The 26898-nt window shown below is 39.5% G+C and overlaps 1 long non-coding RNA gene across 1 annotated transcript in view; it reads right to left on the minus strand.

The window, feature by feature from the left end:
- Nucleotides 1–26898, minus strand: part of LOC126961718 (uncharacterized) — a 161272-nt gene that overhangs the window by 86282 nt on the left and 48092 nt on the right. Inside the window, exon 3 of the long non-coding RNA XR_007728398.1 lies at nucleotides 1344–1436. This is a non-coding gene — a long non-coding RNA (uncharacterized LOC126961718). The remainder of the gene's footprint in view (nucleotides 1–1343; nucleotides 1437–26898) is intronic.

Genomic DNA, 26898 nt, shown 5'->3' on the forward strand with positions numbered 1-26898 from the left:
GGTCAGCCAGAATAAAGAGTCTGTTGCACAGCCCCTGTGCAACCAGGTGTGGCCCATATGATACAATCTGCCAATGGGGTGCATACAGAAATGATGTGTATAACTTCCAGGTTTTTTCCTTAAGGCTACAGCCCGTGCCCTTGAGTTGGCTAGAATGGAGAAATATGGGAAGTTATCCTAGATAGCACAACTGAAGATGGAATCCTGGAGAATAATGAGGCCCAAGATAAGTTTCTTAGACAATATTGTAGAGCAGGGTCACCCTATCAGTTCTCAACCATCTATGAGGCAATTTTTATGTCATAGAAAAATAAATTTTTAGCTCGTATGAGTTACTTTTAAGTCTTTCTGTAACTGTAGCCAGATATATATCTGAGCTAACACAAGCAAATAAATGGTGATCTAGGTGGAGAATCCTGTGGAGATTGTGAAGAAAATATATGAGAATTTCCAGGATGGTGCTAATTCAGAGAAAGATTTCTGTTCAAAACTCACGATTTTTATTTTCCTTAAAAAAATGCTATTCTTTCCCTGATGAATTTTGCCAAAGTAGCCCATGGAGATATTCTTTCTGGACCATATTCTATAGTCTAAACCAAATATTTGCTTATGAAATTCCCTCTCTCCCTTCCTCCCTTCCTCCCTCCCTCCCTCCTTCCCTTCCTCTTTTCCTCCCTTCCATCCTTATTTGAAGCCCGAGATGTACCAGTCATTGGGCTGAGAATATAAAGTTCCATAACGCACAATGTTTTCTCCTCAAGGAAGTCACAGATTCATAAAAGAGACAGAAAATGGAACAAATAATAGCCCTGCAATGTGATACATGTGATAACGCAGTTATTTCCAAAGCTCTAGGAAAGCACAAAAATAGAAATGTTTTTTGAAAATTATCACAAACTTTGCCTAAAAACTGAAGAATGGGGGTTTGGGAGTCACAGCTAGAGGGTACAGGATTTCTTTGTGAGTTGATGAAAACGTTCTAGAATTTATTATGGTAATAATGGTTGCACAACTCTGTACAAGCCTTTGGATTGTATATTTTAAAGGGGGTAAATTGTATGGTATGTAAATTATATCTCAATAAATCTGTTATAAAAAGAACACTGAAGAAAGATTCAGAGCTTCTTTGAAAGCTGACGTTTCCAAGATGACTGAATGCATGCACATGTACACATTTACACGTTTGATTAGTTCATAATAACGCTCAAAGTAAAAAATCATAATAATGCTCAAAAGGTTTTATGTTAGATTCAAAGTCACTTGATGAGAAGCGTCAGTGGCTCAGGTGCCACTCAGAGAGTATGATTCAAAAATCAATCGAGGCTGGGCCTGGTGGCTCATACCTGTAATCTCAGCACTTTGGGAGGCCAAGGCAGGAGGATCAACTGGGGTCAGGAGTTTTAGACCAGCCTGGGCATTATAGCGAGACTCTGTCTCTACAAAAAGAAATAAAAAAAGAAAAGAAAGCAATTAATAGAGAAAACATACATGTATAAAATATTTAATATTTTAAATAAATATTAATATTAACCTTTTAAATATGAAAAGTCATATTTAAAAAATACGAATGTATTTTTATAAATGTTCTTATAAAAACATTTTAATAAGTGTTTATTTATAAAATATTTATTAATATGAATATCTATACTATAGACACTTATACAAATATTTCTATATTAGTATATTTATATTGGTTTAGACTGAACATATTTAATAAGGGACCTAGGATGGAACACAGTAATGGGCTCCAGTTCTTCACGTTCCTTATTCTTGGACCAAAATTTAGAAAGCACTTGGGCACTTGCATTGATTCTGGCACCTTCGACACTGTGGTGAGAAGAAGGTGCCTTAGCTAACCACTGTCTCGGGAGAAGGATAAGAGACATGTGAACCTCTGCTGTGCCCAACCCAGAATAGGCAACCAGAGACTCATGAGCCAGCCCAGCTGAGACCAAAGACGAGCGACCCTATCCGCCAAGCTTCATCTAGACCAGCTCATCCCCATCCACCTTACAGTGGGAACTAAACAAATGCAATTGGTACAGATGAGGTTGCCATATAAACAAGTTATGGACATAATTAACTGATACAAGCCCAAGTAGAGTTCATGATTGGGCAAGTTGGGGACACACTTTTCTGATCCTTACTCCCACTCACTTTTCCTCTCTCAATTCAAATACCAGCAACTGATCCTGACACCCTAAGTATAACTCTTTCAGATCTGCGAAGCTTGCTGTTTAAGGTACTGTGTGTACAAATTGTTCCAAACTCAAAGATTGGATAAATGAAGATAAATCAAAGTCTTCCTATTTGTGGACAGAGAAACTTCAAGAAACTTTCTCTCATTACCACAGATGCTATCCTTGGCCTTTTGCTGCTGATTACCAACTACTTCTCAAAGCCACTGTTCTTACATGCCATGGAGCAAAATCGATATCATTAACCCTAGGAAACGATGGAGTCATTTGCCCACAAACTTATTTTTCTCTCTCCCTAAAACACTTGCTTCATTTGCAAGCTCATGTGATTCACTCACTCAACACTGAACATGTGCTCAACAAGAAGTAGAGGGAGGTGGTGGTTGTTTTTCAGTTTCCTTTATACACGGTCTTTGTGCAAGCCCCTAATTCAGGATGATCTCTGCAAGGACTGACATAAAATTTAACAGCCTGTATTGCTCATCAGGGTCTTCCAGAGCTGAGAAGTGAGGACTTACCTTTCAGAGCAATCGCTGAATTACAATTATTTAATTTGATTTTTACAGTTCTCTGTTTTATTAGACTGTATCTGTATTCTCAATATTGTATCTCTAGTGTTTGCTACATGGTCAAACACATGCTTAGCTAATCCTTGTGTGTCTGAAGACAAATCAAAATCTTTATAGAGAGACTATATCTTATAGATTCAAAATCAGATATTCTCTAAATGTCTCTGAAATTCAGATAATGAATGACAGCCTCCAATGTCATATATATGTCACATATATATGACATATATATATAGAGAGAGAGAGACAGTGTAACAGAAATTTTTTTGTGAACTTGGAAATTAGACAAACATGGATTTGAATCCTAACTCCACTATTTTCTGATTATGTACTTAGCAAGTTAATAATTGGCAAATTAATAATTCAGCTATCTATGCTTCTATTTCTCCCTTTGTAAAATGGAGATTATAAAACCTCCTATGAATGTTGTAAAATTAAAATCATGTATGTAAAATGCTTAGCATATTCTTTTTGCACAGAATAGTAATAAATGGTGATGAACTGAATGACGCTTAAAGACCTTCTAGATTATTTTGGGTGTTTTATAAAAGACATAGAAAACACACACCAATTTTAAAGGAAGAAAGAGTGTATCAGTGCAGAGATATTACTCCATTAGGCTTTAGAAACTTATCTTTGATGAATTAGTCACTCTGATCATATAACTATGGAAACAGCACACACGTGGCTGAATCAGAAGCTCCCAGCCCCAACCTGCAGAAGCAATAGAAACTAGATTAGTAGTCAAGGTGCCCATGGGAAACAGGGACTGGGAAGAGATTTCAGGTCTTTAGGTGCTGGTCCACCCTATTCCAGGAGAATCCTTCCCATTTAATGAACACCTTGTGAGTGTCAGGCACTCTGTGGGGGCTAGAGATTTGAATACAAATCCCTTATCACATGACATTGGAGCCACGGTCACTTACGCTAGTTGTTTGCCCAACTAAACCGAAAGACTCTGTGGTCATTTATCAGGCACTTGTTATCTCTGAATGAACTTAGTACAGTTCTGGCATGTAACTACTTGTAGATGAAATAAACTAATGCCTTTTAAAATAGCCCCACCAAAGTCATGGTGGCAAATAGTGTCCTTTTTAGGTAAATAATAATAGCCTTAAACACTTAATAAAGCATCTCACCTATATGGTGCTCTGTGTCACATGTGTGTAATCAAAATAGAACTGAGAGATTGGGCCCTCATACTGGGTCATATCAAATGACATCTGAGATTACCATGTCTCAACCGTTAACACTTTGGAAATGCCTACTGAAAACACCATGTGAGCATGCTTATACACATATACACATACACAGACGGCCCATCTCTGTTGATCGTTGACTGATGGCTCACTGATACCCACACACTCCTCACAGGAATGAGCACCTTCACTAAATATTCATTCTAAGATTAAGAACAGACATTTGATTTCCCAAAGAGGCACAATCTTAAAAGTATTCTGACCTGGTTCCAGGGAGCATAAATTTACATAAATTAAAATATTGAAATCATGATTTTCTAAGGAGGATTCCAGAAATGACTACTATATTTAAAATAATGAACAGAATGATGGCATCCACTACAAGAGGCTTGACTGGCTCAGGCTTGCCCATGGACTCCTTTACATGGGGTTCAGTCTAGATGTTTAAAAATATACAGATTCTCCACCCCCATCTCTGTCCCTTGAGACTGTCCTCATTCTGTCTTTATAAATCTATGCCCTGACCTGGGCACAGTGGTTCATGCCTGTAATCCCAGCACTTTGGGAGGCTAAGGTGGGTGGATCACTTGAAGTCAGGAGTTTGCAACCCCCTGACCAACATGGCGAAACCCTGTTGCTACTAAAAATACAAAAATTAGCCAGGTGTGGTGGCAGGTACCTGTAGTCCCAGCTACTCAGGAGCCTGATGCAGGAGAATTGCTCCAACCCAGGAGGCAGAGGTTGCAGTGAGCCGAGATCGCGTCACTGCACCCCAGCCTGGGCGATAAAACAAGACTCTGTCTCAAAAAACTAATAATAAAAAATAAAAATAAAAAAAATCTATGCCCTGGGTTTCTCTATGGTTGCCAGCTTTCAGGTGATTCTGGTTCCAGGTATCAGAATCACTAACTTGAGTCAGCTCTGGGACCTTTCCATTACTGATGTTCAGTGGGTCAGCCAAAAGAGAGACTGCAACATCTGCCACCCTCCAGATCGGTTGCCTAGTTGGGCTACCTGGAAAGGTGTACCTTCCTTCTTTAGCCTTTCTCAGATTCCATCTTGAAAGCTGCAAACCAGGTATGGGAAGCTATCCATTCCAGCTAGAGATGTTAGCTTTTCAGTCAACAGTCTTCTTTTTACTATTCTCCCTGCACAAACTTCCAAAGATTTTCCCTGGGGCCATGTGTGAATCTGATGAGTCTAGAAATGTCAATCACCCTCCATCCTCTGAGCTTCTCTAATCCCCAGAAGCTAAACCAATCACTCAGAAGCATCAGCTTAAAGGTAGAAGGTTCTTCCCCACTGGTCTCCAGGTTGTTTGTTTGTTAGAATCCCAAGCCCCGTTTTATCTAGACTCTGTGATCTAAATCTCCTTTGCAAAGATTCCAGAAACAGGAAACAAGGTTGCAACTTTGTATTGTGGGTGTGAGTGAGGTCTTGGGGTAAGAACAAGTAAAGGAGTTAGACTAATCATCCTGTAATCTTCCTTAACATCCCACATCAATTTCATGAAATATTTATCTGTGCAACTTTTCTCTGATAGTACCTAATACCATAGAAATTTGATAAGCATTTGTATAATTACTTAGTAAGTCCCCAGGAAACTATAAGCATTATGGTGACAGAAACCTTGACTGACTTTCTCACTCTCATCCCCAGCACCTGGTGCAGAGCCTGGTGCCCCAGTAACAAAGGGAAATGGGGCTTGATGTTGTTGTGCAAGGGTGTTGGTTTCCTGTCTTCTGGGTAAATGCTCTTCCAGGAACAGTCGATTAGTGAATAGTTATTGCTTAGGTTGACCATGGGAATTCTGAGTTCCCTAAGCTGGGTTCTAAGAGGATTAAGCAATCATAAGATGCCTATGGGCAAGGCAAAGGCAGATCAGGAAGTTGAAGATAACTCTGGCTTTCCCTGTGGAAGCCATCAGTCAACAATCAACAGAGATGGGCTGTCTGTACTAGTCAAGGGAACAGGTGATAAGGGAAAGGATGATGGGCAGGGAGATGTCCAACTTTAAAAGACCATTATTTTGCAGTTCTAATGACTCCCTCACCATAACACATTGCAGGGACAATGTGCAGTGAAAACTGAATGTTTCGCTTCTGGCAGGGAAACATATAAACAAAGTCTGTATTCTAAAGGACATTTACTGGGATTTGAGGCATTAGGGAAGGGAGATAAATAAGGAGAAAGGCATAACAAGAGAACAAATCTGAAAAGAGAAAGAAAAGTGAGTCCAATACTTTTTAAGTAGTCAATCTAGGTACATTTTTATCCCTGACTTACAAAGTATTTCTTCTCCCAATAAGCTAGAGCATCTCTCCTAAATCCTAATATGGTGAGGATAAGATCAATGTTTTATATTTTACAGAGCCCAAGAAGCTAAAGAGAATTTGTAAGAATCCAGCACAATTCAAAATCAGAGGTTTTAGAGCTGGGATGGATTTTCCAGAAATCTTCTGGTTCAATCATCTGCCCTAGGATAGGTAATGTTTAATTTCCCCCATTTTATAAATAACATGAGCCAGTACTAGGCCTGTGCTTATGTCTGAAGAGTCAGAAGGGGCCAAGAAGAGCGTAACTTGGTCCTCTAAACACAATAGTTTGCAAAAAAATCTGCTCATGAACTAACAGCCAGTTCCTTATCGAAGTCACCCAGTGTTTCCCAGACTTGTCAGAATTTATTTCAAAAATCTTAATTAGCTGGATGTGGTGGCAGGCACCTGTAATCCCAGCTACTCAGGAGGCTGAGGCAGGCAGAACTGCTTGAACCCGGGAGGCAGAGGTTACAGTGAGCCAAGATCATGCCACTGCACTCCAGCCTGGGCGACAGAGTGAGACTCCAACTCAAAAAAACCTTATGAGTGATTTCCATGTGCCGGGTTCAGCACAAACTCCTTTAATCCTCACAACAATCTTGGGAGGTGAATACTTTATCTCCATTTTACTACGGAACAAACCAAACTGCAGAGAGCACAGGTAACTTGCCTGAGATGGCACAGCTAATAAGTGAGTGAGCCAGGACTCTGAACACAAATACTGTACCCCTAAGCCTCGATCTTAACCTCTGTGTGCTTTGATGCCTGTCAATTTTATATTCTACCAATGCATTCCTTTTAGAAAAAGAACCAACTTCTAAATATGACTTTTTCTTCCCCCTCTTGTAATCACCCAGTGGGTTTGTCTTGTCTGCTCACCAAAAAAGTCAATGCACTGAGAACAGCAGTTTTTTTTGTAGAAAAAACAGTTTAATTAATGCAGGGCTAGTCAAACAGAAAACAGTTTATTGTTCAAATCATCCTCCCGGAGAACTCAGAGCCTAGGGTTCTTATGGATAATTTGATGGGCAGTGGGCTAGGGAAGGGGTACTGCTGACTGGTTGGGAATGAAATCATAGAGATACGGAAAATGGTATTTGTGTGCTGAATCAGTCTCTCGGTAGGGGGTGCAGGACCAGTTGAGTCATAAGTCACAGGTCCAGATGGGTTAGTCAGTCCCCAGAATGCAATAGTCTGAAAAAATCTCAAAAGATCAACCGTAGGTTCTACAATGGCAATGTTATCCACAGGAGCAATTGGGGAAGTTACAAAGCTTGTGACCTTCAGTACAGTAACCCGCGATAGCAAAGTAACCTATGCCTACATTTTAGGAGAATTCTGGTCCCTTCCATAATCCTAATCTCGTGGCTTTTCATTAGTCTTACAAAGGTGGTTTCAGTTCCCACACAAGGAGAGGGTCAGTTTCAGGGAGGGACTATTATCATTTTTGCTTCAAAGTTAAACTATCAACTAAATTCTTCATATGGTTAGCTTGGTCTATGCCCAGGAATGAGTGTGGATAGCCAACATGTGAGGCTAGAAAGAAGATGGAGCCAGGCCTTCTAGACCTCTCTTGCTGTCATAATCTTTGCAAAGGCAATTTCACTCTCAAAGAAAACTGTGTTTACAATGTCCTGATAATCCCATTACAATATTAATACCCCAGAGGAATTCGAAAATTAAGGGTTAAGAAAGGTTGCACCAGGCACCAGGTCTCACCTCTTGTGAGAAGGCATCCAAGAGGGGAAAACACACCCAAATTATTACCCCAGAGAAAGATGGGAATTAAGTGCTAAGAATCATTGCGCTCCAGTGCCCATTTTATATTCACTTGTCATTTCCCCATCTATTTGCGAGGCTCTTTTGCAATAGCTCTCCTTCCCGAAATGAGTGTTTGTTTCCCCCATTTATCTTAAGAGCCAATAGCCAAATAAAGACATCATTTTTTAAGAAGAGACTGATTTATCAGGGGCTTATGTATCCCCAGAATAATGGCCCAGAAGATTCCTAGCTCCAACACTTGCCTGATTACAACACCTGTTTTTGTGTCTCAAAACAGGCTGATGACATCCTTTCTCCACTGGATTGGAAGCTCCATGAAGAAGAGCATTGACTCTTTCCACCTCTGCGTTCCTGACACACAGCCCAGAGCCTTCCCAATGTGATGTTCTCAAAAAATATTTACTGGATATAAAACCGGCTTCTAGCCCCTTCTCAACCAGGGGTAATCATGCCCTCCAGGGAACATTTGGCAATCTGGAAACATTTTTGATTGTCACAACTTTGGATAGGGTTGCTAGAGGTATCTAGTGGGTAGAGGCCAGGGATGCTGCTAAACATCCTACCAGGCACAGAACAACCCCCCACTGCAAAAATTATCCAGCCCAAAATATCAACACTGCTGAGGGTGAGAACCTCTGTTCTAATTCAATGTAATCCTTTTGTAAATGGAAAACAACTGAGAACTGAAGAGATGAAATTTCATGCTCATCAGAATGATGGTAGAGTCAGGCTTAGGGACCTAACTCCCAGCCCAATGTCCTTTCTTTCACTGATAAATAATACTCCAGAAATTGGGACAGCTCTCTGCAGATCACTCATTTGATTTCCCAGACCAAACAGACTCATGCTAAAAAGAGAATCTTAGATTATGGCATGATTTCCTACTGTCTATTTTTACCTAAAAAAAAAAAAATTGCATAGCTTGGTGTGTATAAATAAAGCAAATGTTGTATACATACATATCTGTAGCTGATTTTTTTTTCCTTTAGTTTTCTACAGACTGATGAGACACTGCTTCTTACCACTAATTTTTCTTCTAAAGATGTACTAATAACTGATTAAACAGTGATAAATTAAGGACATAAAATGGCTCTTTAGCGCTCATTCTCTCTCATCATCTGAAACACATATCAGAAAAAGTCAAATCTGCTAACTTTGAGTACTAGTTGCATTATTATTTTGTGTATTTTTAAAACGCTATGCAAGATATCCTCCTGCAGGAGTAGGCCTTGGCTCAAGTACCTCCCAAAGCCACTGATGATGCCCCCAAGACATCATCACAGTTTACAGTTTGAAGGTCGAGTGGAGTATGAGGAAAAGCAAAATCGTTGGGTCTAGACAGTTCTGCCATTTTCTTGGGCAAGTTAATTAACCTCTCTGAGACTGAATTTTCTTTTCAAAATGGAAATTCTTTAAAAGGAAATAATTACGGGGATGTTAAAAAATAAAAGACAAATTAAATTCCTTCTGAGAAGAATGAGCACAAACTTGGTGAAGATAATAGATTTCTGCTTTTTCACTGTCGACAAAGCTCTCACTTTTTTCTTCTTTTTATCCTTCATAAGAAGTCTAAAAATATTGGAGCAAGAGTTAACAGGTAAAATGTGTTCCTCTTCTTTCTCTCTAATAAACCATGGTAACCCCAGACACTACAACATGTTACATAGGTTTGCTCTGAGAGTCGACTTGATGACTCAGATCTGCTATCAGCTCAACACATCCCATTGAGCTTTGATTACATGATGCATGTTGGACCCCATGCTGGAACACTGAGGCATTGTAGGGGGACAGGCAGGAATGACTCTGAACCAGGCCCTGCCCTTAGGAAACCCACAATTTAGTGAGGAGACAAGACAAGGGCACACGCAATCCTAAAACCACATGGACTGGGATCCATGCTCTACAGCAGATGCAAGGTATTCATGCCTTAGTTTCAAATGACGGAGACCACTTCTGGCTGAGCACTGGGAAAAAGCTTCACAGAAGTGGTGACATTAGAGGTGAGCCTTTGAGGAGGGAAAGGACTAAAGTAAGGCTATCAGGGAGGAGCACATTTTAGCCTGGCAGAACAGCCTGGTTACAGAAGACAGAGCACGGAAACGTAAGAAGATGGGTTTCCCAGAAGGACAAGCTCTACAAAGGGGCCAACATGAGCTCAAAATAATATGACAAGTTTTGAAAAGGAAAATGTGCCTTCATTGTTTGTTTATTTCTTCATTCATTCATTCATTCCATATTATTTTCTTTATTCCATAGGCAAACAGGAGTTACTAAAATTTTCGGAGTTGGGGTGGGATATGAGATGTCTTTCAAGAAGGTTATCCTGCAGTCCTGAGAGAACAGACATGCCAATTGGTGCAGAGCAGGGGGGAGAATATAAAGACACCATAAAGCTTTTAAACTGCGATCTGTTCATTTACTCCTGTTTAAATTGGAAGCATAGGGTCCGATGTTTGGATGCAGTCTTAAAAGTCATCTTATACAACCTTGCACCCAATGCCGGAATTACCGGGGTTACACACTCTGACTGAATATCTTCCCTTAAGAGAGGGGCACTGGTGCACAGAATGGCCCAGGCATGAGTGAACTGCTCTGTTCCACAGGTCCAGAAGGCAGAAAGGCACAGGGAAAAGGCCACGGCCTCTGTCTTCTAAGACCTGGGCTCAAATCCACCTCTGCCCCTGTGAACAGGGCAGGATACTCCCTGAGTCTTGGTTTCCTTATATGGAGAAAAAAGGAATAATAATCTTTAACATATAGGGATGTAGTGATACAAAAATGAGCGATCTTACCCACTAAGGCCAAGCATGGTAAACGCTTATTCCTCTTCTTGGTCTGAGCCCAAATCGTCTTGCTTCTTTCACCCATTAATGGGCCCTAATTTCACCTTCTGCAGGCAACAGAACACATTTGCTCCCAATTTCATAACACAATATTAAAAACAGCAGCCATGTTCCCACAAGTCTTCTCTTTTCTCTGTCAAACATAACCTTCCTCAGATGACATTTCCAAAGCATTTATCTTTACAATCCTGATGTATGCACCAGGATGATGTCTGAATGCTTGGTCTTTAATATGAAATTATATTTCTACATATGGTGAGGAGCAGAAGTAGACTTTCTCAGAAACAGTCCTGATGATGTCATTCTTCTAATGAGTGAATTTACTTGGCTAATAGGGAGAGACGGGTCATGTTGATGATCTCTACAGAGATGTCTCACCTCCTTTTTATTCCCTCCAGGCCCTGTTCTGACAAATTCTCCAACGTCATCTAAGGCAAGACATTGGGGGAAAAAAAAATTGAGAACCACTGGTGTAAGACACATGGATCAGTGTTGGTCTGACTACTCAAAATAAACTAAGACTAGCAAGACTAAAATAACTCCAACACTTCATGTTAAAGAGGCACTGATGAGCTCCCGTTAAGGCAGCACATAACACAGCACTGTAGTTTTCAGTACAATTAGCTGGCCTTGGGATTTAAGTATAGCCTCAAAGATAAAGGAAGAAATAAAATCTAAAACTGGGGGAAGAGGCCCGGTGCCTTTCCCACCAGTGCAGGGTACAAGCTGCTTCTGCCTTCAGGAAATTGGAACTTCCTTTCTGACTGACCCATGGCCAACAGAAAATATGCTTAAAAGTGTGCACTGGTCATTTTCTATGGATCGGGCTCTGTGTGAGTTCTCAGTGATTGACATAGCATTGCTAAGGTCTGGCTAAGGAGACTGCCACAGAATAGGATTATGGCACTACCACATGCTAGATGAAACAGGGATAACCAAAACATAGATTTTGCACTTCAAATCTAAGGTCATGGAGAAGGCATAGAAAAGACAAGACAGGGCCAAGCTTGGTGGCTTATGCCTGTAATCCCAGCACTTTGGAGGCTGAGGTGGGAGGACTGCTTGAGTCTAGGAGTTATAGACCAGCCTGGGCAATGTAATGAGACCTTGTCTCTACAAAAAATTTAAAAAATTAGCCAGGCCTGGTGGCTCATGTCTGTGGTCCTAGATACTCAAAAGCCTACAGTGAGAGGATCGCTTCAGCCCAGGAGTTCAAGGCGGAAGTTAGCCATTATGGCACAACTGCACTCTTGGGGAAGAGTGAAACCCTGTCTCAAATGAGAAAGAAAGAGAGAGAGAGAGAGAGAGAGAGAAGGAAGGAAGGAAGGAAGGAAGGAAGGAAGGAAGGAAGGAAGGAAGGAAGGAAGGAAGGAAGGAAAGAAAGAGAGAGAAAGAAAGAAGCAAGCAGGTGCAAACAAAGGTAATTTTAATAATAGTGGCATAAGAGCTAGGATGGAGATTTATTTAGAATGCCATTGGTAGGTGGGAAGCAAAGTCAGGGAAGCCTTCTCAAAGTAGGTAGTATAAAAGCTAAATTTCACAAAGATTTTGCCAAGCTGAAAGACAGGGAGGGGAACTCCAGGCCAATACAATAACATGCCCAAAGCCCAAGCAGTGTCCAGAAAAAGGGCAAATCTAGGGGAATGAGAGGCTTTTAACCCTTAAGCAATGTGGATTTTTAAAAAATGCTTTTAAGCATGAAAATTACATGAAACAATTACAACGCAATGAGAATCCTCCAGCAACTGTGTAGAGAATGAGTTGAAAGAGAAAGACTAGAGGCAGAAAGATTAATTAGAAGATTGTTGTCTAAGCCCAGATCAGAGATAAAGTCCTGGATTAGGACAAGGGCTTCAGAAGTGAAGAGACAGTGGATTTGATAAACATTTGGACAAAGAGCAAATTGAAATGGATCATATTTCTGTGAAATGGTGTTGTGCCATAACTGGGGACACACACACACAAAAAAGTTAAGGATGGGTCTTCAGAGCCCCCAGGCACAAACACAGAAGAACCATCATGAAGAAGAGCCACTTTTATTTAAATATTTGTGCTCTGCAAAGATGTCAGAGGAATATAAAGTCCTTTACTTTACTAAAGATTTATTAAACTTAACACAGTCCACACTCATTTATTGCCAAGGTCATTAGATACATAATCTCATTTACCATTGAAAATAATTTTTAAAGATAAGTTATATTATTTTACACTCATATGTTTGAGTGAGTTTAAGTGCCTTGCCCAAGGTCACAAATAATAAACTGTTGGCTTACACACAGAGAAGAACAAAGTAAAAAAATATTTTAACAGATACTAAATTGAAGAAGATAAAATGTCTATATTTCAGGAGCCCATGTGGCCCAATCTGTGCACATTAAATAAACTCCTACAGGAAACAGTTTATTTCACTGTCAAGGCCGGGCACCATGGCTCACGCCTGCAATCTCAGCACTTTGGGAGGCTGAGGTGGGTGGGTCACCTGAGGTCAGGAGTTTGAGACTGCTTGGCCAACACAGTGAAACCTCATCTCTACTAAAAATAGAAAAAATTACGTGGATGTGGTGGCACACACCTGTTATTCCCAGTTACTCAGGAGGCTGAGGCATGAGAATTGCTTGAACCCAGGAGGCAGAGGTTGCAGTGAGCCAAGGTCATGCCACTGCCCTCCAGCCTATGTGACAGAGTGAGATTCTGTCTCAAAAAATTAAAAAAATAAAAAATAAATGTGTCAAGATCATGAAAACAGAGAGAGAAAGAGGCGGTCTGAGCAACTGTCACAGACTGAAGTGATTCAAGGGACATGAAAACAAAGTCAATGTGGACTTCTGGCTTGAATCCTAGCCCAGAGAAAGGGCAATAGAGAGACAACTGATAAATTGCAAAGAAGGTCTGTAGATTCATTAATAATATTACATCAATGTTAATTTCCTGATTTCAATAATTGTAACATATAAAATGTCAACATTAGGGGAAACTGGGCAAAGAGTATCTGGTAATTTTGTACTATTCTTCAGGTTTTTTGTAAGTCTTAAATTATTTTCAAATAAGTTAAATACATTGTCTTGGTCCATTTTGTGCTACTATAACAGAACATCACAGACTAGGTAATTTATAATCAATAGAAATTTATTTCTCACAGTTCTGGAGGCTGGGAAGTCCAAGAAAAAGATGCCGGCATCTGGCAAGGGCCTTCTTGATGTGTCATCCCTTGGAAGATGGCAAAAGGGCAAGAGAGGGTGAGAAAGAGACACAAAAGGGGGCCAAACATGTTCTTGTATAAGGAACCCACTCCCATGATAAGGAACTCACTCTCAATGACAAAAATAATCTGTTCATGAGGGTGGTGAGCACATGAGCCAAACACCTCCCTTTAGACCCCACCTCCCAACACCACCACATTGGGAAGCAAGTTTCCAAAACATAAGCTTTAGGGGACACATTGAAACCATAGCATACATACCTATATACATACATACACTCTCCAAATGGTCTACAAGGTATTAAGTTAATCAACCTTTTTTTTTTTTTTTGCTTGCTACTCAAATATTAGCTCTTTATTATTTATGCTGACAGCATTTCTGACATTTTTTTCTTTTCTTCTTATCTTTTCTTGTCAAAGGACAGCCTAAAAACTGACTCAGTACACAAGAATCCCTTCCCTTTGTGCTCAGTGCTCATTGCTTCATTCCTGACTCTCAATTCATTCTTAGGATTCTGTATCCCAGAAAACCCATGAGCCGAGAAGTGAAAACAGACTCTCATTAGAGAGTGGGAGAAAGAGAGAAGCTGACTTACCAAGGATAATTATTTTCATGAATGGAAGGAGAGGAAGACATGAATAAATTATGGCTCTAAAACAAAAACATAATCAAAAGCCCACAATCTAAGGATAGATAATAAATTGTAAGGGTGATCATGAAGGAGTAAAGCAATCTGCAGTGAGAAAATGAGCTGGTTGAAGGTCACCCATATTCTGAGACTAAAGTTTTGGTTGGCCTTATTAGAAAATAACCTTAGGTGCATTAAAATTTTTCAGCAATGATTGTTGCAGAGAAGAATCATTGATGGATGATGAAATCAATGGGCAAACGTATGATGAGAAACAGGATGTTTGCATAGTCTCAAAGCAGAATTTATTAAGCAGACAGGAATACATGAATCAGGCAGCACCAAGAACAGTTCAGGGTGTGAGGGGACTCTTTCATATGGTGTTCATGGAAGTGAGGCAAAGAAAATATTGATTGGTTAATGTGGAAAGTTCCTAGTTAGAAGTTAGTTGGCAATTTCTAATTGGTTAAGCTTAAATTTTGTTCTCCTAGTCTATTTCCATTCACTATGAGTTGTGCCTAGCATTAGTCCATTTTCATTCTGCTGATAATGACATAATCCAGCCTGGGCAATTTACAAAAGAAAGAGGCTTATTGGATACACAGTTCCACATGGCTGGGGAGGCCTCACAACCATGGCAGAAGGCAAGGAGGAGCAAGTCACATCTTACATGGATGGCAGCAGGCAAAGAAAGAGAGAGCTTGTGCAGGGAAATGCCGCTTTTTAAAACCATCAGATTTCATAAGACTTATTCGCTATCACAAGAACAGCATGAAAAAGACCTGCCCCCGTGATCCAATTACCTCATACCCGGTCCTTCCCATGAAATGTGGGAATTGTGGGAGTTACAATTCAAGATGAGATTTGGGTGGGTACATAGTCAAACCATATCAGAAGCCATCTCAGCCTAATAGCTTCTCAATTATTATTATCTTTTAACAGCCTTTAGGTGAGCCGTTTTCTCTGTCTTAAGTGAGGGGTTCTGGGATCAGTTTATGGCAAAATTACTTTCATCCATCAATTTCTTTGATGCACCCCCATCTATATGCACCTAGTTTAATGTGTCTAGCTTTCATATTTCCTCAAAACCAACCATGGCATAATAAAGAATATATATTTGGTTGTTTTGTCCCCATTCCTGTTACAGAACTCCTAAAACCTAAAACCTATGTAATTTCCTGAGTGATGACAGGGATAGAAGCATCTTTTCTTATCTATTCTAAGCTCCTTTCAACCATATCTGAGCTTATGCTAATGAGGTGACTTTTGGTGGGCTCCTAGATAGCCTCAGGGTGGGGTCTGGTTACCAGAGAAACCAACCATGTGATGAGAGGGTTTGAACTTTTATCTTTGGGCATCTAGGGAAAGGAGAGGCCTAGAGGTTAAGTTAAATACCAATGGTCTATGTATTAATCAATCATGCTTATGTAATTAAACTTTCATAAAAATCCCCAGGCAATGGGGTTGGGGGAGATCCCTGATTGGTGCTGGAAGGGTGGCACCCAGAGAGGGCATGGAAGCACCGTGCTTCTTCTCCAATACCTTGCCCTATGCATCTCTTTCATTTGTCTGTTCCTGAATTGCATCCTTTATAATAAACTAGAAATAGTAAGTCAACTGTTTTTCTGAGTTTTGTGAGTCATTCTAGCAAATAATCAAAACTGAAGGTGGTGTGGGGGGATCTCCTGACTTTGTAACCAAGACAGACAGCATGTGGGTACCCTGGGGACCCAATATTTTCAACTTGCATCTGAAGTGAGGGTAGTCTTATGGGAGTAAGTCATCTAATACAGCAGTCCCCAATGTTTTTGGGACCAAGGACTGGTTTTGTGGAAGGAGTTGGGGGAGTAGGGTGGGGAGTGGAGGTAGCAGAGTGGTGGGGTGAGAGGGTGAGGACAGTTTCAGGATAAAACTGTTCCATAGGCAAGGAGCGGTGGCTCACGCCTGTAATCCCAGCACTTTGGGAGGCCAAGGTGGGCAGATCACGAGGTCAAGAGATTGAGACCATCCTGACCAACATGGTGAAGCCCTGTCTCTACTAAAAATACAAAAATTATCTGGGCATGGTGGTACGTGCCTGTAGTCCCAATTTTTCAGGAGGCTGAGGCAGGAGAATCACTTGAACCCAGGAGGCAGAAGTTGCAGTGAGCCAAGATCGCACCACTGCACTCCAGCCTGGCGACAGAGCGAGACTCAGTCAAAAAAAAAAAAAAAAAAAAAAAAAAAAAAAAGTTCCACCTCAGATCTTTTGCATGCACAGTTCACAATAGGGTTCACAGTCCTATGAAAATCTAATGCTGAGGCTGATCTGACGGTAGGCAGAGCTCAGGCTGTAATGCTCGCTGTCCCACCTCCCCTCTTGCTGTGTGGCCCAGCTCCTAACAGGCCACAGACTCTTATCGGTCTTTGGCCAGAGATCGGGGACCTCTAGTCTAACACAAACCTCAGGTAGTTACCATCAGAATTAAATTGAAATGTAGGACATCAGCTGTGTTCAGAGAGTTGGAGAACTGGTTGTTGGTATTAAAAAAATATCTCACATATTTGATGTCAGAAGTGTGCTGAGTAGGAACAATTTAGACAACTGAATTAATTTGCATAGCCTCAAAGTATGGCCCCACAAGATGCTTATTAATTACAAAGGAAAAATTTAAATTAAAATTTAAATCATGATGTGGAGAAAGCTGGCAGATACCCCCTGAACCGAGTGATCAAAGTTCACCTCAACAATAATAAGAGGTATTGACATTATGTACCTTCCTCTGACATGATGCACTGAGAAGGTCATAACATCATTTCTGTGGTGAGGTCATCCCCACAATCTCATTCATACTAACGCAGTGAGTTTGGGACTATGTTTTCTGCCTTTTCTTGGAAAAGAATTCATTTAGCCACTATTACTCCTTGGTCATAGGGATACCTGTGGATGATGTGGAAGCTGAAATAACTTTAATTTAGCTGACTATGTCAACAATCATCGAGTAATAGAATCATGTTGATGCAAAATAAGCCCTCATTCTATTTGGGGAAAAAATTCAATTAACAACAGAATCATGTAGAGCCACCCTGTGGTTATGGAGATTTAGTGATTCATTGCAACCGAAAATTGCCTGTGGTGGCGGCAATGCTATTTCCCTCTTATTGTTGCTTTGTCGGTACCCAGCAACCATGCCTAGTTTCCACCCATTACAAAGCAAAATGAAACAAAAATCACCAGGGGTCAAAAGACCTAAATTGGATTACACTCACACCATTTTGGAAACAAGGCTCTACTGGTACTTGCAGTCAACTGAATAAATCTCCTTACATTAGCTTATGGCTCATTAGAATTCCAATGGCGATTGTTTTTATGTATATGTGTCTGCCTCTGAATAAATGGGGAAAGGGCAGAATGATACAAGGTTTTAAGACAGGCCAGTAATCCCAGCACTTTGGGAGGCCAGTGCAGACAGATTGCCTGGCTTGAGCCCAGGAGTTCGAGACCAGCCTGGGCAACATGGTGAAACACCCTCTCTACAAAAACTAAACTTAGCAGGGTATGGTGGCTCACATCTGTGGTCCCAGCTATGGGGGAGGCTGATGTTGGGTGATTGCTTGAGCCTGGCCGTTCTGGGCTGCAGTGAGCTGTGATCGTGCCACTGCACTCCAGCCTTGGCCACAGAGCAAGACCCTATCTCAAGAAGAAAAATAAAAGAAAACCAAAAATAAAAAAGAAACACAGGCTAGGCACAGTACCTTCCGCTCGTAATCCCAGCATTTTGAGAGGCCTAGGCAGGAGGACTGCTTGAGGCCAGGAGTTTGAGACCAGCTGGAGCAATCTAGCAAGACCCTGTCTCTACAAAAAATAATAATAATAATAATTAAAATAAAAAAGATGAAATGGACATTCTGTTCAGTAAATCAGAGTTCTGGCATGGAGCTAGATTGTGGGTAACACTGAAATTACACAGAGACTTATTTAACATTATTTATTTGCAAAATTATCTACTGAGGCTACAAACTTCTGGTTTTCAAACTGTGTTTTGCATCAAAACCAGCGGTAAAAAATACAAATGCTACCACTCTTCCCCAGACATTCTGAATCAGAATCTCTAGGAGTGAGACTCAGGAATCTATTTTTAACACCATTCCCCAGTAATCCAGCAAACAATCAGCTTGAGGAATACTGCTCTACACGTTCACCAGTCTAATTCCAAGCTACCTATGATACAAGTGTAGACAAATCTAAAAAGACAAAGTTCACCCCTGGAGATTAACCAAGGGTCAGCCAAATATGCTCTATGGACCAAATCTGGCTCATCACTTATTTTCATATATAAAGTCGTTTAATAGGAATACAGGTATGCCCATGCATTTAGGAACTGTCTATAGTCACTTTTTTACTAAAAGAGCAGAGCTGAGTAGTTGTGACAGACACCATATGGCTTGCAAAGCCTAAAATATTTACTACTCGTTCCTTTGCAGAAAAAGTTTGCCGACCTCTGGCGTAAATAGATGCCACAGTCTGAGGGATCAGGAAAATGGGTTAACCAAGATAGGCTGGTAGAGTAGTTGGTCATTTACAAATTCTCAACTCCTTTCCTTGGATTTTAATCTCAGATCTGCCACTTACTAGAATGATTTAACCTTCTCAAACTGCAGTTTTATCTGTAAAAATGAGAAGGATTAAACTAAATAAAACTACACTTAAAAACATTGCAACCTTTGTACTAGGTAAAAGGAAGAAAGGTGAATGAATCATTGTTTTTGCCCTCTAGTTGCTCAAAGTTGATCTGTAGGTTCTATTTTATCTTTAGTTTAAGAGGTTGTTTAGTGATTAAGATTGTGGGTACTGGAGTGAGGCCGAGGACTTTGTTGAAAATCTGGTTCTGCCACTTACCAGCAATGTAATCTTGAGAGAATCCTTAATGCTCTTTAGGGTATTCATGAAAACGGAGGTAATATCTATCCCCAAAATGTCATGGTTAGGTTAAATTAGATAATGCCGATAAAGTATTTAATACAATGCAGGTCTGTCAATTTGGCTGCTATTCGTGTTATTCATAGTCTAGCATTTGTTTATCAGTGGAGACAGCACGGGTTGGGGCTGGACAATTCTCTGTGCAAATCTGCCCAGAGCTGCTAGCATCTCTGCCCACTCAATACCAATGGATAAACAAAATGTGGTCTTCATACAACGGACTGTTATTCAGTTCTGAAAAGGAAGGAAATCCGGTACATGCTACGAAATGGATGAACCCTAGAAGATAGTATACTAAATGAAATAAGCCAGTCACAAAAAGACAAATACTATATAATTGATTGCACTTAAAGTGGGTATCTAGAGTAGTCAAATTCATAGAAGAAGGAAGTACAATGGTGGTTTCCAGGGACTGGAGTAAAGAGAAAATTTTAAATGTTGTTTAGCAGGTATGGAGTTTAACTTTTACAGGATGAAAATATTCTGGAGATTGGTTGTACAACAATGTTAATATGTTTAACACTACTGATTTGTACACTTAAAACTAGTAAAGATGGTAAATTTTAGGTTAGGTGTATTTTACCACAATTTTTTTTTTTTTTTTTGAGACAGGTTTTCACTCTTGCCCATGCTGGAGTATAGTGATGGGATCATAGCTCATTGCAGCCTCCAGAGCTCAAGCAATCCTCCCATCTCAGCCTCCTGATTAACTAGGACTAGAGAACTGCGCCACCACCAGATTTTTTAAAAATTTCTTTTGGAGATGGGGTCTCACTATGTTGCCCATGTTGGTCTTGAACTCCCGGACTCAAGGGATCCCCTGGCCTCAGCCTCTCAAAGTTCTGGTATTACAGGCATGAGCTATCATGGCTGGTCCACAATTTTTTTAAAAAAGCTTTTTTTTAAATCATAAAATCATAAAAGGATATTATGCTTTTTTCCAGATTGCTCGCTAAAAATCATTACATTTTTCACTCCACTTTGAAGAGGCTGAAATTGGCTTCTTTGCTATCTGTGAGGTTTGTGTGTGAAAGTCCAGACAAAACTCCAATCGATATAAAAATATGCTCCTATATGTTGTTGTTTAAAAGTAAAACGAGTGAAGATTTTCATAACAGACTACTATGCAAATGTGTTGGTTATATTGTACTAACTACAAAAAAGTTAATTATTTGTTCACTGTAAGAATTAGTGGCTTGTTGAAATTACAATACAAATATAAACTGTTTTAAATATAAAATACAGACAATCGTAATTACTAGTCTCCCTTTAAGTCCCAATTTCACCAGTTTTTCACTACTGATTGTTAAATATTGGTCTTGCTCTGAATGGATTTGTTTAAATGGCCTTTTTCACTCTGAATCTTCCTTGGGTAACAAAGAACTCCTTCAATTATTTCTTCTCTCCAGATGACCTCTAGCTCCCTAGCTTTTGACTTGAGCAATCTAAGTTTTCTAGGACATGTCCCAGAACATGTTTACTTCAAATGTTTCTCTGTTGATTCGAATTCAATGTTAAAAAGTCTATCATTGACCCTCTAAAAGTTACTTTCCTATTTCTCAGTGTCATCATCTACACCATACCAACCACAATGAGATTACTGGTGTCCTATCATTCTGTCTACTTCATTTGCTCATCTTTCCTTTAATTAGTTTCCAAATTCTTCTGACTTTTCTCCTAAAATGTTATCTTTCACCTGTCCTCTCTTCTGCATTCCCTCAGTGGTTGCCTTAGTTCTAGGTCCTTACCACTCTTGTCTAGATGGGCACAATAATGTTCTTCCTCTCCTCACTTCTTGTGGGTATTTTTTTTTTCTTTTTTTGAAACAGAATCTCACTCTGCTGCCAGTCTGAAGTGCAGTGACGTGATCTTGGCTCACTGCCACCTCCACCTCCAGGGTTCAAGCAATTCTTCTGCCTCAGTCTCCCAGGTAGCTGGGACTATAGGCATGGGCCATCATGCCCAGCTAATTTTTGTATTTTCAGTAGAGACGGGGTTTCACAATGTTGGCCAGGATGGTCTAGATCTCTTGACCTCATGATCCGCCCGCCTCGGCCTGCCGAAGTGCTGGGATTACAGGCGTGAGCCACGGCACTGGCCCTTTTTTTCCTATTCTAATTCTACCAGGTTAATTTTTCTAAAATGTAGTTCTGCTCTAGGCCAAAAATGTTATTATATATATAATTATATATCTTGTTTTATATATGTGTGTTTATATGTATCTTGTTTTATATCTATAAAATATATCTTGTTTTATATATATTATACATCTTGTTACATATAATACATCTTATTTTACATATATAAAAACATATACATATATATACATATACATATATAGAGATAAATTTTTTTTTTTTTAGAGACAGAGTCTTGCTCTGTCACCCAGGTCGGAGTGCAGTGGCATGATCATGACTCACTTCTTCCTCAAATTCCTGGGCTCAAGTGCGCTTCCCACCTCAGCCTGCTGAGTAACTGGAACTACAGACATGCCACCATGACCTACTAACTTTTTCTAATTTTTTTTGTAGAGATGGGGTCTTGCTATGTTGCCCAGACTGGTCTCAAACTCTTGATCTCAAGTGGTACCCCATTCTCAAAGTGCCAGGATTATAGGTGACAGCCTTTGCACCCAGCCCCAGGCCAAACATTTTACTCACTCTCCCTCTGACATACTTATCAGCTTCTGTCTTGGCTTTTCACAATTCCTTTTTGCTGGAATTACCTCCTCCATGATTTCCACCTCTACAAATCCTGCTCAGATCTCAGTACTAATTTGAAGCCTTTCTTGATGAGCTCAAGCCTAAGTGCTCTCTCCCTGAGAACACATTTTGCCTACATCCCCCAGAAGGGAATTATCCATGCATGTAAACACTAGCTGCTTATAGCATGGGATCCAGAGGTAAGAGACCTGGATGTTTCTTAATAGTGTCATCTTGAGTAAAACTCGCAATGGGTATGATGACTACAAATTGTTGCCATTTAGAGTGCTACCATGGGCTAAGCATCTTCTATTTATGAATAAAAGCCATCATTTATTATTTCTTAGGTTCCAGGTCCTTAATATATTATATGAATCAATCCATATAAAAACTCTGGAAGGTGGGTGGTATCATTAGCCCTATATTTTAGATAAGAAAACTAAGGCAGAAAGAATATTTATAACTAAACAAAGTTGTAACTAATAAGTTGTAGAGGTAGGATTCAAACTCAGACAGTCCAGCTCCTGATACATTCTTAACTATTACCCGCTATTATATTATGCTATTTAATCCTACAGTAACTCTATAAGATGTGTGTGTGTATGTGTGTGCATGTGTGTTTGTGTGTGTTTTCCTTGTTGAAGATAAGAAAAAATGAAATTCAAAGAGGTTAAGAAATACCCTAAATCGTGGATGTGGTGAGTGGTAATGTTAAACTTTATACCCAGGTCTGTCAGGCTCCATTAGACATTATCTTTATTACGCCGTGTTTCTGAGATTAACATGACTACTTCAAAGGTTACTGTGGAAATTAAATAAAATCATGCACATGGTTTATAAATGCTAATATACTACACTAAATGTTGGGTTGAGCTTTGCATGAACATATTTTTATCTTGCCACCATGCCTATTAGCTTTAGACAAACGGTCTCCAAACTTTGATCTCATACTTTCATTGGCCTTTTTATTGGTTTGGAAATAAGTAATTTATATGTAAATTAAATGTATGCATTACTGTAGTAATAATTCTTGATTCTGTCACTTATTAGCTAGTTGGTCTTATGTTTGTTTCTTAAGCTCTGTGTGCTTCATTTTGCTCATCTGTTAAATAGGGAGACCAGTATAATCATCATTATGTGTTACGAGAATTAAAATAATTATGTATGTAAAGCATTTAAAACAGTGCCTGTGCATGGTCATGTGGTGTCTTAGTAATAAATAAAAAAAGGAAACAAACAAAACAGTGTCTGGTATACTGTAAAATGTATAAAGTGTCACATATAATTATTGATTGTCTCATTATAAAACAGACCAAAAATAAAATTTTTTAAACTTAATTTTTTCATTTTAATTATTAATATAAAACTTCTTTGCTTTAACTAAAAATATTAATTTTAGCAAGAGAGACATGATTCAGTATGCTTTACTGCCTTTAAATGTCTAGAAACAACATTTTGTGATAAAATGATTCAAGAGCCTAGTTCTAAATGTACTTTTATTTTTGTAATTTTAATGACTGCCATAGTTAAAAACATAGTTTACAAAGAAGCACAGGTCCATATGGAAAAAGCATATCCACATACAAGTTATCATATTAGCTTTAATTATTAAATCATCATCCCTACGTTTTGGCCCTATCTACCAGTAATTCCAAGTTTTATGTTGATATTTGACTAATAAATTTCCATATTATGTAATGTAAATCATTTTGCAAATTAATGGAAGGTATTTAATTTTTTTTTATAAATTGTTTCAAAACCTACTTATTCATTTGAAAGATTTTTAAACAGAAAATGTAGTTTCAAAGACTTAGTGTTGAAATATTAGAATTCTATAAGTAATATATAGCAGTTGTAGTCTCAGGGAGAAAATCTCATAATGATAAATATATTTAAACATTTCAAAATTTTTAAAAGCATGAGTTTTCTTCAAAATAATATTTTTTATTTATTATCAAAAATATTACTTTTAACTAAAAGGGATCAAGTAAATGGATATATGTTATTTTTTAAAATTCTGCTAAGTAATATATCACCAATAGCCATTGATTTTTTTCTCACAATGTGGCTGAAAAAGTGTTCAAACCAGGAAGAGAGGCAGCTTGTTCTTCCATTTCTTTGTTAGTATCTGCAGCTTGAATTATTAGTATTATTTTAACCTGAAGTTTCTTTGCAGGAAATATTTTTTAATGACTTATGTATTTTAAAAGGATTAGTTTAGTTAAAATCAGCAGTATAGCCTACAAATCCATTTTACTAAACAAATCCACTAAACTGTCTCATGCCAACAGTGCCACCACGTGGTCAGCAAAGACTAGTATGATGTGTCTTTTTGTCATACCTTCAACTTATTAAAGGGATTTCAGCACTTACAGCTGCTTTCCTCTTCTGTTTACCATGGTCTTTTACTGTTTACTTCAGTTAAACACAAACATATTAACATACATACACACATCCTTTTAAACTCCATTTATTTTGTTTCACTCTTATACTACCCATAAATGTTCCTTTTCCCTACTCCTTTTTCTCATGAATGTAAAGGATAGTATTAGTCGTTTGTCTGAAAATCATCCATATTTTGTTTCTTTGTTCTTTTGTTGTTGTTGTTGTTGTTTTGAGACAGGGTCTTTCTCTGCAGCCTCCAACTCCTGGGCTGAAGCAATCTTCCCACCCTAGCCTCTAGAGTATCTGGGACTACAGCCCTGTGATACCACTTCTACTTGTTTTTTTTGGGTTTTTTTTTTTGTTTTTTTTTCAGTAGAGTCAAAGTGTTGCTATGCTGCTCAGGCTGGTCTCCTTGAGCTCAATCCTCAGCCTCCCAAAGTGCTGGGATTACAGGTGTGAGCCACCGTGCCCAGCTGGAAGTATACAGTTTTATCTAAAATCAGACATAATGAGTGCCCGTATTCTCAAAAGCTTTCGTAAAGTTTTAGACATAGAATCACTACTTTTTTTACTTAAACTTCTATTTATATATTTGTCTTCTCCTAATTATGTATATTGGATTTAAGCATTTGGCTGGGTTCAGTGGCTCATACCTGTAATCCCAGCACTTTGGGAGGCTGAGAGGAGCACATCAATTGAGACCAGGAGTTCGAGACCAGCCTGGTTAACATGGTGAAACTCTATCTCTACTAAAAATACAAAAGTTAGCCAGGTGTGGTGGGGGGTGCCTATAATCCGAGCTACTCAGGAGGTTGAGGCATGAGAATCACTTGAACCCAGGAGGTGGGAGGTTGCAGTGAGCCAAGATCACACCACTGCACTCCAGTCTGGGTGACAGAGTGAGACTTTGTTTAAAAAAAAAAAAAGCATTAGCATTCAAAAGCAAGTTTTTACTTTATTTTTTATTCAATTTCAACCTTGCTTTATTTCAGGAGGTTCCAGTTCTTGGTAAGATGGGATGAGCACAGTCTACCCTGTCTCTTGCACTGACAGCTTCCACTACAGTTATGAAGCCTGGACAGAACATGATAGCTGCATGGCACAGCTACTTGAGGACTCTCAAAAATAAATAGCAAGAAGATTGGGAAGGCACCCTAAAGTTTAAAGTACCACCAAACCTGGGATGAATTTTTATATTTTTCTCTTCTGGTATTCTCTAGCCTGAAACCCAGAAAGAAGCACCAGAACACCCAGAGAGCTCCAGGGGAAACCCTTTTTTTGCCTCAAGGTGTGAAAGCCAAACTTCTAACATTCATGTAAGAGAGTGAGTAATTCCCTCCCTTTCTTTCATTCTTTCTGTTTTCTCACACTATGATCCCCAAGCAATTCCACAGCAGTGATGGCAGAGGCCTCCAATAGGAGCCCCACTGGAGGGGGAGGGTTCTGGGGGATCTTCCTTTCTGATCAGTGGAGCTATAATTCCAAAGATGTGAAGTGACTCTCCCTTAATTTTTATTCTTTCTTTATCCTCCCAGCAGTTAGCTCTGGATATGTGTAACAGAGTGGGAAAACTAAAGCCTCCGTTCTCTAGCAGAAAAAACCAAAAAGAGACTCCCATGAAACAAGTACCAGCAGATTGCAAAGAGAGGGGATATCAAGAAAGAAACCCCATAAAGTTGCTTATGAACTCCGTGGCTTACCTCAAATTTATGTATGTATGGGTCTGGCCCTAATCAACATACCAACAAGTCTAAGAACTAGACATGTAGACAGACATTGCCCAGGTCACAAGCCCACTCCTAAGTGAGGCACATATGAGACAGATATGATCAGAACTGTGAAGCCTTTAGAAATGAAACTAACATCAGAACTATAGCCCACTGGCTGGGTATGGTGGCTCACACTTGTAATCCCAACACTTTGGGAAGCCAAGGCAGGCAGATCACCTGAGGTCAGGAGTTTGAGGACAACTTGGCCAACACGGCAAAACTCCACCTCTACTAAAAACAACAACAACAAACAAACAAACAAACAAAACAGCCAGGTGTGGCAGTGCAATGCCTGTAATCTCAGCTACTTGGAAGGCTGAGGCAGGAGAATCACTTGAACTCAGG

Source organism: Macaca thibetana, chromosome 8 (assembly GCF_024542745.1).
Source record: "Macaca thibetana thibetana isolate TM-01 chromosome 8, ASM2454274v1, whole genome shotgun sequence".
Taxonomy (NCBI): Eukaryota; Metazoa; Chordata; class Mammalia; order Primates; family Cercopithecidae; genus Macaca; species Macaca thibetana.